This window comes from Arachis hypogaea, chromosome 7, assembly GCF_003086295.3.
Source record: "Arachis hypogaea cultivar Tifrunner chromosome 7, arahy.Tifrunner.gnm2.J5K5, whole genome shotgun sequence".
NCBI lineage: Eukaryota > Viridiplantae > Streptophyta > Magnoliopsida > Fabales > Fabaceae > Arachis > Arachis hypogaea.
Genome location: NC_092042.1, coordinates 25,224,542 through 25,240,502, shown reverse-complemented (window position 1 = coordinate 25,240,502; position 15,961 = coordinate 25,224,542). Strand labels below are relative to the sequence as shown.

The following is a 15,961-nucleotide window of genomic DNA, read 5'->3' as shown; positions in this document are numbered from 1 at the left end:
GTTGCACAAATTGGGCAGAGATTTGTGACAAACTATTTTTTTCGTGACGAATTTTATTCGGCTTTCACATTTTCGGAATTTTAATTTCCCACGAATAACACCCACCATAGCAAAATTGCGCGCCCGATGAATGTTTCTGGTATGGTTCCCACCATTTTCTTTCATTTTTTACTTAAATATTTTCTCTCTATTTTGGTTAAAAAAAATTTAACTGTTCCTCTAATTGATTTGGTGCAACACAAAATCACACCGCTAAAGAATTGAGAAAATTTGTTGTCAGATAACACCTAACTATTATATTTTCTTATCCTTTTCCAATTTATGTGAGCATCATGTTTATTTATATTTTGTAAATATAATTTCTACAAGGATTATACTCAATTTTTTTCTTATACTTCTTGTCATTTTTGTAATTTTTGTTCCTGAGTTATGAAATAGATTTTTCTTTCATTTGTTGTTAACTTGTTATTAGGTTATTGGGTGTTTGCTCCTATTAGGTTGTTGTTATTTGGTTCTTCGGTGATGCTACATTGATGAAAAGAAGGATATGATATGTTACGATAGCTTTCCCTTCGTGTTTTTGTGAAAATATATAGTATTAGTTTATCTATTACTTACATTTTATTTCATATAGTTATGATAATCATTCTGTATTTGTTGAAGATTGTAGTGCATGCTTGCTGGTTGAGACTAATTTTATTTGAAAATAACGTCAAATTCTAATTAAAGTGATAAAAATTATATAGTATTTAAAACTTAAATAATTACATATAAGAAAAAATAAAGAACAACCTTTAATTTGCATATTCAATTTTAAATTTTCAAACACATTGAAAATGTTAATAATAGATATTGATGCAGAAACTCTCTATATCTACTTTTATTTTTTCATTCATAATGCATTTCTTAATGTTTAGGTGATCTAAGATAGCAATTTTATTTGAGCATGGTGATACATCATTGCCCTAAGTCCCACAATATTGCAGTAAATCTTCAAATTGGATTGCTATGGAAGAAAGTGAGTTTCTTTAATGCTGTGGAAGCATCAAATTCGCTAAGGAGATGGCTTCTGCCTCTTTTTTCTCCTTGCTGCAACACGCACTCGATGTTACTTCCGACGTTTGGTTTAATAAGATCAATATCCATTCCTGGCTGGTAGCTTTCAATGTTAATCCTACAATAGGGATTTATCCACTATTATAAATTCTACTCTTAAGGTTTGCCATGTTTACCATTCATTTTGCATTTTGTTATTTAATTGAAGATAATCCTTTAAATGTTACTTGAATTATGATTCGTTTGAAACTTGTAGGAGATATATGCATTGAGCATACAGTATCTGGTAAGGTTTGGTTTTTCATACTTTTAAGAAATATTCCGATTGGAATACTGATGTTATACTAATGGATTTGAAGGTAATTTTCAAAAAGAATTTATTTGGCAAACACTATAATAGCGCTGTTAGTTGAATTTGAATCATTATATTTTTCTTTGTAGATGAGTGTTAAAAACAAGCGGAGTTTCATTCGGCATGTCGAAAGCAATTCAATATCATAGAACAATATATTGCAAAATTTTTTCAAAAGAGAGGATACGTTCACTCTACAACTGAATCACCAATAATCCAAGTTGCTATAAAAGACTTTGATTTGAACAAAAAGTAGTATTCTATAGATGATTTGGATCCTATTGCCCGTGACAAAGCTAGGTGATTTTGTGAAATATGGTGTCCAGGAGAATACTATATTTGATGTACTTTTGTTTTATTTTTGTTGAACATAACTACTCTTTTAAATTCCAGTTTTAACTAGGCGTAGTATTTTCATTTAATGTTATTTATCGGTTTCAACTGAACATGTCTGTCTACTAATAATTGGTTGTTATGACTCCTCTGAAAAGCAAGTCTTCTATTCTAAGAGTTAATACAATTCTTTTAAAAATAGCATCTGCTTGTGAGACCAGTTAGCATGACTATTGCTATTTAAACATGCTAATTGAAATAAAATTACTACAATATTAGATAACTAGACACCCAGTATAAAACGAAGGAATGAATAAAGAAAAGACTTAAGTTGCATAATTTTATCCGAGTTAAGCACATCACTTGGATTGTCATCCTCATAAATGAATCTTGAGTCATTAAATCAAATTAACATTTATTATAAAAGAAGTGAAATTCGGAGGCTTAAAAATAAAATAAGTTTTATTTCAATTAATAATTGAATATGTATTTAATTAAATCAAGTATCTATTTAAGAACATTTAAATTGAGTCTTTTAAAATTTTGAATTTAAAATTTGTTATAAAAAGTACAACAGTAATAGAGAAGGATAAAAACAACGATCAATAGATAAGATAGTTCAAATTATTCGTTACTTACTCATATAGTTAACCCTTTGCTTAACAAATTCTTATAATTGTGTATCATATCAACATTATATAAAAATTGATACTCCTTTTCATTCATTTGTATGTTCTTATTATTTGTTTATTCACATTTCAATAGAATTTTTTTTGGATTTTATTAATATTAATTTACCGTGATAAAGAAAAAATAAGAGTGCAACGAAAATTATCGAGACCAGAGACAAAGGTAAATTTTTTCACAATGTTATACCTCATTTTATATGATTTAAGTATACTTAATGTATTTTTGGACTCATGGATAGTCTGTTCTCTCTTATAGGACACTGAAAGTGAAATTATTCAAGACAAATAAAGTGTAGAGCCAATCTTAATACTTTTTGGGATTCCAAATAGCCTGAAGGTTATATCTCTTGAATATTTAATTTTTTATTTCTTGTGCATCACTACTCTCAAATATGTACAAATACTTGTATTTTCAGATATATATTACCGTATTCACAATAGTCCGAGCTTGACTGAAAAATTTCGAAAAGACAAAAAATTTTAAGATAAAAATCATGATGAAATTTTTATATTAAAATAAAATTTATAAATAAAACTTATTTTTTTATTATTAATATCATAAAAAATAAATATTTACAAATAAAAATTATAAAGTATTATGTAATGGTATTCAGTGTTGAGAGTTTTAATAAAGTTTCAGTATGCATAATTACTGATAAATCTTTTTATAAAAAGTTTTGGGGGCCATACTCCTCCATTGTCAAACTAAAGTATATCTCTGTATACTTATTATAAATATTTGTTAGACTTTTTTGCAACCTCAAATGCCCTAATACAACACTATTGTGTATTAAACATAATTTGAGATACTTCTAAATAAATCATGCTGACACTTTAAATAAATTCTATGGTATCTATATTGTTTAACTTTTTCTTTCATATATAACATGTACAACATATTTAAAAAAAAACTATATAACATATTATATATAACAATGTTTAAAATGTTTAAAATATATTAAAAAAGATCTATTTACATTTTTTTAAGTAAGTTATGCACCGTGTTAACAAGATCATATCCTTTACCATTACTTATTCCTTTTTATATAGAGTTTTTTGTATATTTTTAGTCAAATATTATATAAACTTATTTGTTTCATGATTTTCTACCTTAATAATTTTTAAATTTAGTATGTATAGTTGATTATTAAGGACAAGGTTAATTTTTTTGTTGTGACGCAGATTGTGAAATTCTATAATACAATCTTATTCTGCAGTTGATTAGTGAGTAATATTAATTTGACGATCCATTTAGGTTGGTTCACTAACACCTCCTTTTACACTTTATGTCATTGCATTTCTATAATCTGTTGTGTATATTAATTAGGAACTAATACCTGATATGCTGATTTGTTGTATCATTCATTGTTATGCCTTTCATACACTTATATTTGGGTACATTATTATTTAAACAGAGTCATTCAATTATGATTGATAAGAGTTGGATTCATAAATCAATTACATCAACAGAGTATAAATGCGGGGTTGAAGGATTTTTGGACTTTGCCTTTGCTAGAGCTGCTATAAATGGAAAAATTATATGTCCATGCATCAAATGTGGGTTCAACAATATGGGAACGAGAATTGAAGTATTAAATCATTTACTTCAAAAAGGATTTCCAAAAAAGTATACTTCTTGGTATATGCCTGGAGAAACTATAGTCCAGCGGAAGAAGAACTATTAGGTCACGATCATACAGAGCCTGTTGAAAAACCACCACTGCATGATATGTTGACTGATGTTTTCGTATAGATGACATCAATTATGAAGGTGATGATGATGAGCCCTTTGCTTCAAGAAATGATTCCGTTCCAATGCCGTCTGAAGATGACACTAATGAGGATTCAAGGAGAATTAGAGAGTTGCTAAAGGATGGGAATCGTAAATTATATCTTGGGTGTACAAAATATAGCAAGTTATCATTTGTTGTTGAGTTGTATCATATCAAGCTGTTGTGCGGTGCTACTAACAAGACATTCTCCATAATAGTCGACCTTCTCAATAATGCTTTTCCCCATGCTAACTTTCCCACTTCATTTTATGAACCCAAAAAATGATTAAATTGTTAGGGTTGGGATACGAGAAAATTCATGCATGTCCAAATAAATGTATGCTCTTTTGGGGAAAAGACAATGAGAAAAAAAAATAAATGTGTGGTCTGTAACACATCTCGATATAAAGTAGAAGAGAACACCAACAACAATACGAAAGTTGTGAAAATGAGTCAAGATCAAAAGAAAAGGATACTAGCAAAGGTGTTGAGGTACTTTTCTCTTACTCATAGGTTAAGAAGGTTATACATGTCCTCTAAGATAGCAAGACTAATGCGCTGGCATTCGGAGTTTCCTAACTCAGATGGAAAGTTAAAGCATCCTAGAGATAGCAAGGCATGGAAAGATTTCGATTTATTACATCCAGAATTTGCTAAAGATCCTTGTAACATCAGGCTCGCTTTAGCAACCGATGGCTTTAATCCATTCGGGACTCTCAGTTCAAACATTAGCATATGGCTAGTAATGCTATTTATATACAACTATCCTCCATGGTATTGTATGAAGCAAACTTCCCTTAAAATTTCTATAATAATTTCTGGTCCAAAGATGCCTGGAAATAATATTGATATTTTTTTTGCAACCACTTATTTGTGAGTTGAACGAATTATGGAAAGGTGTTGATGTCTACGATTCTGTTGACGGTAACATTTTTCGTATGCATGCTGCATTATTTTGGACTATTAGTGATTTTCCAGGTCTTGATAATCTGTTTGGGTGGAATACACATACGAGCCTTGCTTGTCCATCTTGATACAGTCTCCAGAAGGTTGAAGTTTGGCATGAAGTATTGCTTTATGGGACATCGTCGGTGGTTACCCAATGACCACGAGTATAGGCACAATAAACACTCTTTTGATGGCCATACAAAACTAAGATGCTCACCTCCGACGTTATCAGGCAAAAGAATTTTGTCCCAAATTGAGAGTAGTCGAAAAAGACCTCAGGATGCACTCAATGATAGCAACATCCCACTACAATGAAAAAAAGGACTATTTTTTGGGATTTACCATATTGAAAGGATAATCTTGTTCGTCATTGTCTTGACATGATGCACATAGAGAAAAATATGTGTGATAATGAGCTTTTTACTGTACTTGATGACAAACAAAGGACTAAAGACAACTTACAAGCTCATAAGGACTTGCAGTTGATGAGAATCAGAGAACAACTCCATCCATATCCTAATTCTTCCAAGTACCTTGCCTCGTGCTTTAGAATGACAAATGTTGACAAGGATACTTTTCTAGGTGTTCTAAAGAGTGTCTCTTTTCCAAATGGTTACTCTTCAAATATTTCTATATGTGTCGATATTAAAAAATGAAAGGTAAGCGGTCTAAAAAGCCATGATTCACACATTCTTCTGGAACATATTTTGCCAATTGCAATTAGAATATCCTTGCCTAAGGAGATTACATCCGTGCTTATTGAGCTGTGCAACTATTTTAGAGAAGTCTTAGGTAAATTACTATCACTAGAGAATTTAGAAAGACTACAACAGCGAATTATTTTGACGCTGTGTCACATGAAAATGATATTTTCTCCAGCATTTTTTACTATTATGGTTCATCTAGTTATTCATCTGGTAGAGGAAGCAATGATTACGGGTCCAGTGCAGTATAGATGGATGTATCCTGTTGAAAGGTAAATTTTGGCACTCTAACAAGTTTTAATTGAATTTATTTGTTACGATATATTTTTATGGATAACTAATTTTCTCTTCTTGTTATTAGGGCCCTAGGAAATTTAAAATCTTATGTCCGTAACAAGGCTACACCGGAAGGGTGCATAGCTGAAGGTTACATAATAGAGGAATGTCTAACTTTCTGCTCTAGATATTTGGAGCATGGCAATATTGAAACAAGGTTCAACCGCCCAAGGCGCAATGATGACCAAAATGACAATACTTTTAGTAGTTGCTTTACTGTCTTATCTAAGATTTTTTCAGCCTTAGGAATATCTCGTAGATCTCAAAAGATTTTTTCATTAACACCAACTGAGAAATTGCAAGCCCATCGTTATGTGTTGACAAATTGTTTAGTGGTAGACAAGTTCCGCGAGTGAGTTATGTTATTTTTTCTAACTTAGATTTCAGTTATTTGCTATAACTATTACATAACTATAGTCTACTTTACCAGAAAATATAGATGTGAGATTGCCAGAATATACCGTGGTAGAAAAAATACAATCAAAATCATTGAAGAATACATCCATGCCAAATTCCATGAGTGGTTTAGGGATTATGTGAGTTATGTTTGCTATTACTAATAGTGTTTCAAATGGCAGGAACCCTATTATAGTAGCAAGTGACAATACATACTATGGTAAAGTGGTAGATATGATAGAATTAGACTACTTTGGCAAGCTGAGGATTGTGTTGTTCAAATGTATTTGGGTTGATACCACACTTAACAAGGGAATCAAGATAGATCAATTTGGGATTACAAGTGTAAATTTTTCTAACTTGATACACACTGGTGATAATGAAACAAATGAGCCATTTATTCTTGCAACAGATGCAAGAATGGTTTACTATGTTGATGATCCAGTTGATGAAGGTTGGTGTTCTGTTTGTCATATGAAACCCAGAGATTTATATGATATGGGGGATTTGAATAAGGAGGAATTAGATGAATCTTTGGTGGAGGACATACTATTTTGTGAGCAACAAGTGGAGAATCTTAAAGAGTTTCAATTGACAAGGGACAAGGTTGATGAAGCAGAACATGATGAAATGCATGTTGACGAAAATGATGATAATGACTGTGATGATGATGATAAAATAGATAACTTAGACAATATTTAATGCATTTTAAAAAATTTGTTACTCTAGAGTTTCTCAAGGTCTTGGAGAATTGGCTTGGACATGAATGTTTTTATAATATTATTATGAGATAATTTAATTTTATTATTTAACAATTATTAGCTTTGATGGTTCTATATGTTTAACGTTGATTTATAGTGATAGTGAGCAATATAGTATGCATTAATATTAAAATGTCTAATGTTATAAGATAACATTAAATATTTAATTATTGCTTTTGACTAAAGTTATGAGAAATATAATAAAGTAAAAGACAATACATAAACTAAAGATAAAGATAAGAAGATAATTAGCTATTTTTTTTATTAAACTTATGAAAAATCTGTTAGTAACAACTTAAATTATAGAAGATATTTTTTTATTAATTCTTTAAAAAACTTATCATTGACAACTTAGATTAAAAAATAAATTAAAAAAATAAATACTAAAAGTTACCTTTAATGTGGGAATTTTAAAGGTTTAATAAACTTTTCATTTTAAATATTGCCTAATTTTTTTTTAACTAAAATCTTAATTTTTCTTTCAATTTTTTTTAAATCACTCTTTTCGCTATGAACTCAAAACAAAAACAGAAAAAAAAGTACAAAATACATCAAGGGATCAAACAAAAATTGATTCATCACCTTCCTAATAAATTGATTCAGAAAATACAAATTAATGAACTAGTTTAATTTAAAATCCAAGATTATTCATCACATGAATTTATATCTGAATTAAACTGTCAGTCTTACTTATAAGAAAATTAATACTAATAAATTAATAAGTATGTACTCACTTCTATAAAAATTCTTAATTTTATTAAATAATAACATAAACTGATTTGTAAATTTTGTTAAATAAATTTTATGTGATAAATAATTTGTCTTACAAAATTAAATTTTAATAACTGACTTAGTAATTAAAATTTAATAAACATTAAATTTTTCATGTAAAAGCATTTATAAAACCGACTTAATGTATAATTCTTACTATTGTTTCGTGTAAAATAGGAAAATAATTAAATGATAGTGCATTGTTTGAATCATCACCCACATGAAGTGAGGAATTTTGAGGGTAGTATATTTATTAAAATGGTCTTTACGTTATTTAATATTATTACAAAAATTAAAGATAAAAATATACAGACTTAAAATTAAATTTAAATTTTTAATCGTATTTGACCATTAAAAAATAAATAAATAAATAACTATTGTATTAGAAATAAATTAATAAGGTATATTTAGTAGATAATAAACAATAGAATATTTTTTTAAAATTAAAAAAATAAAAAAGTAAAAAGACCACCTAAACAACAATGACTATACTGAGTATTCAAGATTTAAAATTTCAAAGTGCGCTTAACTTTTAATATACCCTTTAGCGGAAACTTAAAGTAACCACCCATCACTCTGTTCACGTCTTGTTTTGACTCTGTTACTCTATAGCACCTGAAAGCACTTGTCTTATCATATGACAGCATTTTCCAAATACAAAATATCGATATTTTCTTTCTCCACTTTAGTGTTATTTGTTAGTTTTTTTTGACAAATTTCCTCATGAAGCAGAAACGTAATAATTCAGGAGAGGCTCTTCTAACAGAACTTCGACAATCACAAAATATCAACAATAATAAAGAATTTTTAGAGAGTTTGGATGAAATAAATCTCAACCAAGACGATGCTGGATCTTTGGATATAGACATGACGAATGAGCATGATACTGTGACAACAGAACAACCAATTGCACCCACCGAAAAAGATCATAACGACCCTTTAGTTGTGATATAAAAGGTATATGTAGTTTCAAATTTTTACGTGATTTTTTGAGTTCTAATATTTAGTTTATTTCTTTTATTCAATGTTGCATTCGTTTATAGACATTTCTACCGGAGAAATCACAGCTTGCAAAATGACTGCCATTCAAGTTTGGCATTTGAAAAGGAGGAAAAAGTCATGATGGAACTTGATGGCCATGGACAAGGTCAAGATAATGGCGCGAATTTATTGGTACGGTTTCTGGGTGTAATGGCCCGTAGAGCAACGCTGTGTCCAATTTCAATTCAAAGATGGGATCAGATGCCTGAAGACAACACAAAAAGCAGTGAAACTATATTGAAGTAAGTATGTATACTTTAGACATTTTAAAATTTTTTTTGCCTTTTAAAATTTACCTTGTCTTTTTAATCTATGCACCTTTTTTATTTTTAATGTTTAGTTTTGTTCAATTCTTGTATTTTTTAGTTTAATTTGCTGTATATTATTTTAGTTTCTCTTGTGTGATTTTGGAGTATGATAATATTATATTAGCTTGAACATTTTGATATGTCTTGTACCCATAAACTATTTAAATATCATGTTCTCAAAAGATGTGAGACCTGTAAACATAAAAAACCGGCTTAAGATTTTAAAAAGAGAGAATTCACGAGGGAGTACTACTTGAAATAGGCAAGATAAGAAGATTGGATCTAGTATTAAATAAGACTGATGATACCTTATTTAGATTTGGTTGTATTGTTGGAAATACAAGCAATGTTGAGAAACCATGGGTGATGAAAAATGCATGCTGGCTAGCTTGATTAATAGTATTGTACGTTTTAAAAGAGAAATAAGATGAGAGGAGGATATTAATGTTATTGGAGAGGTGCATATATCTGGCTATATTTTGATTAGGTCTATCTTAAAGAATTTATTGTGTAAAATTGGCTTGTTTCTTCACTCATTAAGCCTGTTTTTTATTTTTTATTTTTAACTAAAATGCTATATGCTCTAATTTTAGTGATGGTTATAGAGCATGTTAGAAAACAGTGCTGTGAGAAAAATAAGTAAAGGAATGCACATTATAAATTTTAACGTTGTGTATAAATATTTTGAAGGAAAATTTTGAGTTTGATTATGCTGCTGGCATTAAATGGGCACTAAGGACATTGGGTGATCGAAAGCCTACAAATATTTGTTACGAAATATTTATTTTTATCCTAATAAAACAAAGAAAGAAATTCTGGCAACTAAGATTGATTCAGATATACCTCCCATTGAATTGGTGGCTTTTGTGCATCACTACACGAATCCTAAGACAAAGGTAATAGAATAATATTTCTTTTAGTAGTACTGTTATATTATTTTTTTTAATTACAACGATCTTTTATTCTTGTTGTTTTTATAACAATATTACCTTTATTTTTTATGATTATAAATTTTAGAAACAATGCTTGCAAAATAGAAAAAATTGAGAAAAACTTCAAGTATCACATGCTGGTGGTAGTAAAAGCAATGCCAGAAGAGCAAGTGAAATGGTATTTTAATGTTTATTTCTATTGTAGTTGTAGTTATTCTAAAATTAGCATTGATAATACAACTGTATTATGATAGGAAAAAATGTTAGGAAGACCTGTATGTCAGAGTAAAGTTATGTTGTCGACTTTGGTGAAGAAGAATGAAAATTATGTAAATGGTGGATACAATTTAGCGGCAAGTGTATCATGTTATTTGTTTTAAGTTAATGTGTAATTTAATTTTATAAATTAAAACTTAGTATACACTAATCTAATTTTTTTCTTGTGTAGGAGCAAATATTAGAGCATTTGCCTGAAGATCAAGAACATACTGCTGCTGAAGGAGTTCTTTGGAAAATGTTAGCTCATCTGAATGATGTAATTGAAAAGGTCTTTGGTGCTGAAAATGTAGGGCGTATGTGAGGTTTTAGTAGTGCTGTATGTCCGGTAGGTTTTGGCAAGTCTAAACATATTTTTGGACTTACAACCGGAGGAGTCTCCAGCAACGTATTTCAGCAGCATGTGTTAAATTTAGAGAAGTAGCACTACAGGATTTTTGTTTATTTGTGGCAGTTTTTTCTCTTATTTGTGAAGGTTTATAACCCCTACCAAATGGTTCGTTGGGGTTTCTGAAACCCCCAAAATTTGAGGTGCCACGAGGTCTTTTGTGGAGATCTATTCAGTGGGGGGTTTTGTGTGTATTTAATGGGGGTTTTATATTGGACTTTTGTGACAATTTTAAATAATTTTTGTGGCAGTTTAAAACCCCCACAAATTGATTTTTTAATTCAAAAAATAACTATTTTGTGAGATTTTCAACCCTCCACAAATCCTGTCATTATTTATTTATTTTTAATTTCAAATCATTCATTAATCTCATCTCATTTACATACTCTCAAATTAAAAATTTATTTTTTAATATCAAAATTTAAAAACTAAATCTTTTATAACACAATTCCTCAATATAAGACATAACTCTACATATAAAAATATTCTCAATATCAATAGTTCTTGTCAATGTATCAAACCATACAATGTCAAATGATCACTTCAGCCACAACAGAAATTCAAGTATACACTGTATCTAGCTAATAGAAGCATAAAACAACCTAAAAGTCAGCATAAAAAAGAATAACTACAAGAAAATATGAGTTTGAAGACCCTTCCAAGAAGCATTAAAGATTCTAACTCTCAGCTTCTAGAGGAAAAAATTCCAATTTCAATTCCAATTCCATTTCTAGTTTCTAGAGGAAAAAAGACAAGCACGCAAAGAAATCACTTAAATAAATTCCCAACTTCTTACCCCAGTTTCACTGCAGGGAGCATCCAAATATACTCTGTCAACAGCATTGACACCCAACACCTTTGGAAGCTGAAATAAACAATAGAAATGCAGAATAGATGTTAGCATGGATGGTTGAAATGACGATTATACATGAAATTATTCATTCTCCTCTTTGGAAGAGTTTGATCAACACAGACATCTACAATAAAAGGAAAATGAACAGCTACAACTATAACAGAAAGTACTTATTGCTTTATATTGAACAAAACTCCATAGCCAATATACAATAGTTTCCAAAATACTAAATTATGCATGATATCACACAAGCCAGATGCAGTAAGAAAAATGCAAAACCAAACAAGACAATTTAGTAGCAATAAAGACATCAAACTTCAATATCTTTTGGTAAGAAATTATAAACAATAATTGATTAGAGAGAAGATGCTAACCTCTCTTCCATCGTAATTGCAGACTACAGTGTTTGACACACCCATTCGGTGCAAATTTGCAGTAAGTGACTTGAGCCGCAATACCTTCATTTCATTTACAAAAAAATTCAAAATTAGAGGATCTAATATTATAAAACACGGTCAATTTTATTCAGTTATTCAACTTACAAGATAAAATAGATTGAGAGATACCAACTCAAAAACAAACAACGGAAAGAGCATACATACATGCATAAACATTCAACAAATTAACACCTCATGATGTTTAGTGCAACTTGTTAGAGAAGTTCATTATCGATGTAGTAAGTTCTCTAATGCTTAATGAGCCGGCAAATAGCAGCCTTCATGAAGCATAAGCAACTCAACCACTTTAAAGTTTATAAAAATATATGGTTCCTCTTTCTGTGTCATTACTTAATATTGCAAATAGTCAAATCATCCCAACTAGGTTTAACACACATAGAGAAAATAGCAATACATGAAGAAACAAGTTACTTGTTTAATGCAAAAAAAATTACACAACCCAAAATGCACAGGAATTAGGAAACTACAAAAAAGATTCATAAATTTTAATAGACACCTGTATTCTTCATAAGAGCATCTACATAAGTCATTTTACCTCTAGGTGCAGCCCTGCATAGAGCATAAACTGGCATCAGAATTATCACATAAGTATTGCAAGCAAAGTGGTTTATGCATTGCTATTGAAATCAAGAAGTGCTTATATTCAGACTTTCAAGTGTATCATTTTTTAAGAATCTATTTGAAAACACAATCATTTTACATGTTCACCATTAATCAACCACCGCATATAGAAACGTGTATTTGGCATCTCATAAAAAAATATGCACCATGTAGAAACCAGCCATATACTCTGGAGTGGCACCAATTGGTACTTGAGAATCATACACAACAAGTCCAACCTGTCACAAATTTAGATTGTTACTTGTATTTTCTTCACCAAAAAAGGAATACGAGAAACAATAAGTCATAAATTAAAACATGAATTCATACCTTTGACCACTTGCTTAAAGGATCTAGATTTACTCCTCTATTTATTAAACATCTGCCAAATTCCGTCTGCGTGTCTGATTGTATAGAGGAGCACAAAAAATACATAAACTCAATCAATAAAAAACATGGATAATTCAATAATAACATTTAAACATTGAACATTGGAAGTGAATATGTTATTATACCTTCAAAGTGTTAGTCCTTAGACAAACGGGCCTGGGCTTTTCAAAGGCTTCAATTAGTTCCATAAGTTCAACAGCGAAAAATATTTGAGAAAAACAAAATTATAATTTCTCATGCTAATGCTTCACAAATGCAACAATATTATCTAAGAATAATATAGAAATTCGTCCCAACCTCCACTAAAGCACTAATTAGAAACTCATTGTAGCTATAGTATGAACATAAATTGAATAGCTCATGCAATCAACTATTTATATTACAAAGAGGATGAAAAACATAAATTTCATGATAGAAAATTTCAAGGATACCTAGAATTGTAAATCCAGGATCTATCCTTGCTCTGGTCAAAAGTGTTTTCACAACTTCATCTTTATTCATATATAATTGTAGGCACCTTTCTATCAAATTCTGCATCTGTAAACAAATTTTGTTTTAAGATTTTATTTTATTTTATTTTATTAAATTAGCTTCCTGACAAGCTGGTAGGATTTGCTTACAAGTTCAATATCTTGGCGTGAAACTTTCTTGCTATCATTAATTGTAGCAGATGCTGATCCTAAATCCATAATAGTTATCATTCACTTTGGAAGTCGTGAGAAGCTTGAGTTGAGGATTGCAATTCAATTCACGAAATCCACAGACGAGGTGCAGAAATAGCAATCTAGAATAATTGAAATCATAGAAGCAAGTGAGAAAGTATTCGTATGAAGCTGAACTAGGCACAAATTGGACTTAATAGAGATCTTAAATTCAATTCTCCTTTCTCACAAACACGGAGATTGTCTGAACACATTCTGAACGGAAGTGAGTGAGAAAATTTAAGTCCCGAACTAAACAAGAACAAATTAGGAAGAAATTCTCACCGAATGACTTGGAACGACATGAAAATCAGTTCCACGAGATCTGATAGCTTCGAACGCAGCTTCAATCAAAGCTTCCAGAGACTCCCTCTCGCTCGCCTTCTAGATTTTCTCAGCTAGTGCCACTGAAAATCTGTGCTGAAATCGCGCTCTGAGTGCTTCAAGCTACCGGAGCAAAAGCAGAACCAACGGAAGAAGCCGTCGTGGAAAAAGCAGAAGATCTAAGCATTACCTCAATGATCTGAATGGAATCATCACTGAAGCTCTCGTCCTCTCCCTCAACGATCTTAATGGAATCATTACCCGGTGGCAATGACTTTGATATTCTAGGGTTTCAGAGAGATCTCACTCTCCTTCATCCTCTCTTTCGAAGCTCTGTTTTGATTTTTTTTGTTGGACATGGGCTAAGTGAATATTTATTTTGGGTTGGACTTTTTTGATAATTGATTGGATTGAGAGTAGTGGGAGTTTTTGTTAATTATTTAGGGAGGTTTTATAATTTGTCACAAATAAAATATATTATGGAGGTTTTTAGTAACTCCCATTAAAAAACTACCACAAACAAATAAAAATCTTGTAGTATAGGTTGAAACATTAGAGAAAAAACTAGATGGATATGAAGAAACCAAAATTCAGTTGGCAACTCTACACAAATTTTTATTATCAAAATATGGTGATGAAGTGCTTAGTATGTCCGGTAATATGCCAGACATTTAGTTAGTATAGTTAATAAATAATAGTTAACTTTTTAAATATATTTACTCCAGAACATGTTACAATTTTAATTATTTATGTTAGGATTTTTATTATTTTTTATTATATACAAATTTAGACTTATCGTATTATTACTATTAATGATATTATTATTATTATTATTATTATTATTATTATTATTATTATTATTATTATTATTATTATTATTATTATTATTTTATTGAAAAGTGTTGAATATTATATATTTAAAAAATTTGACTTACGTTATTAATGTTATATATGTAAATATAATTTTAATTTAATAAAACTGTTCAATTAGCCACGGTCAAACTAAAATCAAGGCTAAAAACGTAGCAAATTAGCATAAATTAGCCACGAATGATATATGAAAAATAGTGCAAGTTAGCAACGAAAATAACGTGATTAAATAACTCGATATTAGCCACGAAAAAAATTGTGGCTAAAAAATCTGGCCTGCGATGCACAAATTAGCTACAGATAAAGTGTGGTAGAATTATACTTTTTTATTTGATAATTTTTATTTAGTCACGGCATAATGTGTGGGTAATGATATATAAATCGTGACTCTTCGAAGGTCTCCACGGTGTTTAAAACTGTGGCTAATAACTTCAAAATTGTGGCAAATTGAAAATGCAACCCCCCGATTAGCCACAAATATTTTTTCGTGGCGAATGTATAGTTACTACCGTTATTTTGGAGTTTAGTCACAATTTTTTTCATGGCTAAACCCCTTGTTTTTTGTAGAATTCGGTACCGATATATTTAAAATATAGACAAATAATAACTAGTCATGTGAAAATTTTCACATTAATATTTAATTTTTTTAAATATATATTATATAACCACTTTGACTAAAACACTTTTTTAATTAAATAAAAT

At 29.9% G+C, this 15,961-nt stretch overlaps 1 long non-coding RNA gene across 1 annotated transcript in view; it reads right to left on the bottom strand.

Moving 5' to 3' along the window:
- Positions 1-13,363, bottom strand: part of LOC140174215 (uncharacterized) — a 268,666-nt gene extending 255,303 nt beyond the window's left edge. The window contains exons 1-2 of the long non-coding RNA XR_011863454.1: positions 13,305-13,363; positions 13,142-13,213 (exon numbers count right to left, since the gene is read on the bottom strand). This is a non-coding gene — a long non-coding RNA (uncharacterized lncRNA). The remainder of the gene's footprint in view (positions 1-13,141; positions 13,214-13,304) is intronic.
- Between the last annotated feature and the right edge of the window lie 2,598 nt (positions 13,364-15,961).